The sequence below is a fragment of the Balaenoptera ricei genome, chromosome 1, assembly GCF_028023285.1.
Source record: "Balaenoptera ricei isolate mBalRic1 chromosome 1, mBalRic1.hap2, whole genome shotgun sequence".
Classification (NCBI taxonomy): Eukaryota; Metazoa; Chordata; class Mammalia; order Artiodactyla; family Balaenopteridae; genus Balaenoptera; species Balaenoptera ricei.
The window spans coordinates 6,200,191-6,206,197 of NC_082639.1; positions in this window are offsets into that span (position 1 = coordinate 6,200,191).

Below are 6,007 nucleotides of genomic sequence, written 5' to 3' on the forward strand. Positions count from 1 at the left end.
AATTGTGTTAAGTATGTAAGCAATACACACTGCCGTTAGGAGTGCACATTTGTACACCTTTTGGAAAACTGTTGAGATTATCTACTAAAGGTCAACATATATTTACCCTGAAGTGCCATTTCTGAATATATACCCAAAAGAAATGTGTGCATATGTATACCAAAAACATGTATTACCGTGTCCAAGTAGCATTATTATAATAACCCTAAAATAGAAACAGCCCACATGTCTGTCAACAGAAGGATGGATTAATACCTTAGGATATATCCACACATTACAACGCTGAAAATGAACCAGAGCCACGTGGACGACTTTCAAAATCAAAATGATCAACAACAACAACAACAAAAACCCAGACACAAAAGAACACATACTTCTGATCTTATTTACACAAAGTTTTTTTTAAAAGGCTGAACTAGGGAATTCCCTGGCCGCCTAGTGGTTAGGACTCGGTGCTCTCATTGCTGGAGCCCCAGGTTCGATCTCGCTTCTGAGAACTAAGATCTCGCAAGCCGAGCATCTCAGCCAAAAACAGAAGAAAAGAAAGAAGAAAAGACTGAACTAAACCCTAGAATTTAAGGCTGCATGTTGCTGTACAGAAGGACTCGGGGTTGCCCGTCTGTAAACAGTGTCCTGCCCAGCAGGAAAGAAGGAGTTTGCACCAGAGTGTCACTAAACCCACTACTTAGTTCAGCTGCCTTTTGCCTTCCTTTTGTAGTAAGACTTTCCAGATGAAGGAAACAGTGCATTGATTTAAATCCTGGTACAAGCCCTGCATCTTGCTGCACACCGTCACTCTTGAGTAGCACAGCTGTGTATGTCTTAGGTTCACCTGGGTTCGCTTGTAGCTGCAGTAGACGGTTCCCACCATGGGGACAGTTTCCCACCTCAAGCTGCTGAGATTTCTCCAGCACCTTGAGAGTCTGCACCTCCTCCAAAAGGTGCAGCTACAGTGCAGGGTAGCTAAGGCCCTCAGTGGCATCCCTCCACCAGAAGGGACTGGAAGTTGGTAAATAAGTGCCTCAGCGACCCATCCTACAGCAGGACAATGATAAAGCTTGTCCCATTTGTCTTCTCAGGGCGCCCCAATACGACTGAGCCCCAATTGCCCACGCTGGTGACCTGGTCATTCATGTGTTTGTTATTAGCTTTTCTCCCTTCCCCATCTTATTCTCCTTACTCCTGCTTCCTGGAATCACCTCCTGCCAGCTTGGGCAGGAGAGGGGGGAGCAAACTAAGACACGGGCATGTCTGTTACACCTATTTTTTAAAAAGCCTGAAAGCAATGAACATAAAAGTCAGAAAAGCGATTACCTCTTGGCGGAGCTTGAGAGCAGAAGAGCTTGGGGATAGAGGCAGCGCGAGATGGATTTCTAGGGAGCTGGCAAATATTCTGTCTAGACCTGACTGTGGTTCCACGTGTGCGATAAATCATTGAGCTGTTCGGTTTGGTTTTTGCACTTTTCTGTGTTATATTTCGTAATACCAAAGTTTAATAATTCATGGGCATGAAGATAAAAGATTAAAATCATTTGAAAACTTAATAGATCTTAAATGTATTAGTTGTGTAAATAATGGTTAAGTGTTAGAAAGTCCCGTTTAGTAGATTCAGAATTGTGACACATTGAACACATAGGTAAAGCACAAAAGCCACCGGAAACTTTCAAGACCCCAGTGAGCATAATCCAGGAGTTTCCACTCTCAAGACCTGCCCAAAGGTTGGCTTGCACTTCTCATGAATGTTGGGTGTTCACCGCTCTCTCAGGGAGACAGCAAATCAAAGTGGAGCTTGGCAGACACTGGCCAGCAGCCCAAGCCTGGGGGCCCTGATCACCTGGCCGCTTCGAGAAAGAGGGTCTCGGGCGCCCCCAGGGAGGCTTCTTTCTCCAGGGTCCAGGAGCTGTCTCAGTAGGGCTGCCAGATGGAGCACATCAAAATACAGGATGCCAAATATTGCCTGGAACGTACTGACACATAAGAATTATTTGATGTTTAACTGAAATTTGTATTTAATTGGGCGTCCTGCATTGTCTCAGGTGACCTTGTGTCCCCGTGAGGCTGTATCCCAGCCCACAGTTGAGGAGTCCACAGCCATCCTGGGTGCCACCGCCTTGATTCTAGAACCTGAGTCCAACCTCCTTCACCTCTAGCACAGCCTGACATCCAGACACTGGGTTCTTGCTCTGGCTCAGCTCAGATTCTAGCCACAACCCCTTTGTCCCAGCCTTTGAATGGCCCAGAGTCCAGGGTTTGGTGCCATAGGCTCCCTACAAGGAGGGCATATGTTCGGAAATAGTCTCAGTTCCCAGACCCGTCCATAACATTCCGTTTTAACCCATAACATACCTGTGCAGACACAAGAGTAACCACACAACTTCTACTGATCCCATCCTGTGTAGATCAGATAAATATGTTTGAGTGTCTACCATATGTTTGGCCCTCTGCCCGCCAAGTTCTGCAGGAGGATGCAAAAGGAGTTGGATTATCCTGCCCTCCTGGAATTTGCAATGCAGACTCCGTGCATGTGTGTGTGTGTGTATGTGAGTGTGTGTAGGGCACGTCAGATCCACAGAAGCTTCCCTGAAGAGTGAAAAGCAGTGCTGACTGAAGGACACCAGGAATCCGTTAACTCTGCATAAATGAAGGGAAGGCACCTTTCTCTACAACACTTGTGGAAGCACACGCTTTCACCAGCACGCACGTGCACACACACACACACACACACACACACACACACTCCTGCAGCTCTGGTACTGCCCAGTCCTTCTGAACTGGGAGCCAAAAGGCAGCCTAACGGGCAAACGGTAGATGGATGGGCAGGGGCGGCTGGAGGAGACAGAGGCCGCAGAGAGGCTGAGAAAGGAGGGTGGAGCCCAGGCTGTGAGGTCTCGTGCTGGTTCTGACGATGCTGGCCCCCTCCCTCTCCTAGCCTGACCTGCGGAAAGCAGGCGCTCCATAAACACTCGCTGGGTGAACCTATGAATGACCCCACGCCTGACTGCGAACGCTGCAGCCCTCACGTGCTGCCGGAGGCTTGGGCCCCAGGGTCGCTCAGCCCTGGGTTCGAGTCCCAGTTCAAGTCCAGCTCCAACCGTGCGTGCCAAGTGACGCTCACCAAGCCTCAGGCTTCCGGATCCAAAAAACATACCCCAAACAGGGGTATTGCCCACTTCCTAAAGGTAGGATGACTAAATGAGGTTTAAAGTACATAAAAGCCTTAACACAAGGCCTGGCACAAGATCTGTTATTAAAAATGTTATTCATGGGGCTTCCCTGGTGGCACAGTGGTTGAGAATCCGCCTGCCAGTGCAGGGGACACGGGTTCGAGCCCTGGTCTGGGAAGATCCCACATGCCGCGGAGCAACTAGGCCCGTGAGCCACAATTGCTGGGCCTGCGCGTCTGGAGCCTGTGCTCCGCAACAAGAGAGGCCGCGATGGTGAGAGGCCCGCGCACCGCGATGAAGAGTGGCCCCTGCTTGCCGCAACTAGAGAAAGCCCTCGCACAGAAACGAAGACCCAACACAGCCATAAATAAATAAATAAATAAATAAATAATAGATCTGGAAGTAACTTTTTAAAAGCAATTTAAAATCTTAAATATGATATACAAGACCTCTTGAAACATATGACCGAAAACTTTACATTCTGTTTTTCAACAAACACCTTGAATGCTGTTTTCCAAGAGAGAATTCTTATAACAAATAAGCAGAGTGTCTGAAGACAGAAACGAAGACCCAACACAGCCAAAAATAAATAAATAATAAATAAATAAATTTAAAAAAGGAAAGATGACTACTATGAAAAAAATGTTATTCATAAAATTAAAAAAAAAAAACATGCAGCTGTGTGCTTTGCAGAAAAAGTGTGTTTACAAAGTTAAAAAAAAAAAAAGAATTCAGCCGTAGAACCATGAATCCTTGCAAGGGCGGAAAATGCTTTAAAAGCACCATCTCTCCTTCCCTTTGTGCCAGAGAAACACTAGACATCCCTCTGGCTCCCCCGCCGGCCCTCCCAGGCGCGGGCCGAGAAGGTGGGGCTCTCCCACCACCTTGTGGACGCCCCGGAATGGCAGGTGACAGCCGCTGCTGCGGGGACACGCCTGGGGTCACCTCCCACCCTCCCCCTCCCCTTCCCTCTCTAGCATTGGAGTCCCAGCCGTTGGCTGAACTGTTCCCACCACGCTCAGGGGTGCAAAGGAACCGGCGTCCAGTTATTTATCTGTGGCTGATCCGGGCTTTCTCATGAGCCATCACCGACTGCGGGCGTGGAGGGCGTGACGGGGAGGCACAAACTTTGATCAAACCTGATATAAAATTGAGTTCAGTCGGATCCTTTGCACCGTCCCTTCGGGTCTGATTTGGTCTCTTTAAGATAACAGCCTCTGGGGCCTTGGTCCTCCTGTCCCTCTAGGGTGCGGCCGGGGGCAGGGCGGGGCTCGTGTGACCTCCCGGCCACAGGCTGGTCACCGTGTGCACTGCGGGGACCAAGGGGATTTGGTGGACCCCTGATTTCCAGGTTCTGCTGTGAAGTGGGCGGGGCCCCGCCTGGCCCTGTAGAGCCCTCTGCCTCTCTCTGCTGGCCCCCATTCGCCACCACCCCCCCGGCCCCCCCACCCCCGCCCCGTCCTCACTGCCCTTCCCCACTGAGGTGGAGTGTCGCCCCTTTAAGGTCATCCCCCCCAAGGGGCCATTGCAGCTTTCAGTCCTGAGTAGGACCCACTCCTGCTCTCCTCCAACAGACTCCTACCAGGGTTGGGGGAGGGCTGAGCCTTTACCCCCAGGGGTCCTCTCCACGCAGCTCCCCATCGGCTTGGCCCCCTCCCAGCCTACTGCCTCTGCCTTCCTTCCACAGTGCCCAGGGATGGGGGGTGGGCTTCACTTGTGTTCCCTGCATGCCCTGTCGCCCTCTTTCCACTCTGGACTCCTGTCTAGACCCACTGATAAGACGGGGAATCTTGTCCACAGAGAGGGAGAAACACGGAGGTCCAGTCTGGCCTTGGAGGGTTAAGAAAGGAAGCTTCTGACCTTGTAAGGTTAAAAGAGGTTAAAGGAATTTTTTAAGTCCTTTCTTTCTCAACACCACCTAGATTTCAAGCCTTTTCTCAGGCTGCAGAATCCTATTTTGAATATCAGAAAGGAGGTATTAACTTTTGTTTTCTTAGCATCCCCAGCTGTCCCCTCCCTCCCCTCTCTTCCCCTCCTCCAAGCTGATAAACGCTAAACAAGCAGCTGACACAGCACCCCTCACACCCACTTCCTCCAGGTCCTTCAGCCTCCCTTGCGGTTGGGTGTGACTGTGTCACTGAGTCCCGGCCAATGGAATGAGTGGGATGTGGGCCTCTTGCTAGCCTGGCTCAGGCAGAGCCCAGATGGAAGGAGCCTGGGTCCCTGAATGACCGTTTGGAGGTCCCCTGTGCATCAGAAACACCCCTTTGGACTTCACATGAGCCAAAAATAAGCGTCCATTGTGTTAAGCTCTTGGGATGTTGAGGTTTATAAGTTACAGCTGTGAGCTCTGAGCTAACAAAATAGCAGGTCATTGTGTGTAAAGGCAAAATAGAAAAACACATTGGTATTTTTTTCAAACTGCTACTCCTGTTTAGAGATATGATAAGATGGAAGCAGTTCTCTGATGGCTCATCCTTCTCCACCTGACCAGTGACCGAGGAGGCTTCTTTCCTCCGTGCTACGTCTCTCCCTGTTGATGTCATTGGCCGCAGTTTGGCTTCCTGTGTGCACGTGATTCTCGAAAGACCGTCTCTGATCTTCAGACCCATCTCTAGGGGCTTCCGTGCCTCAAAGGTCCCGCGAACTCATTCTGTATCAAAGCCACCCTGTGACTCGCCCCAGAAGCCCGAATGCTCTCCTCTCCTTTGCCTGGGTGCTCAAGCTGGAAACTTCTCGACACCTCCCTCCCTCCTCCCCGTACCCCCCACCTTCAACCTGTCACCAAGCCCTGTTGGTTTTACCTGCAAATGCCTAGGCAATCCACCACCTCTGTCTCTCCA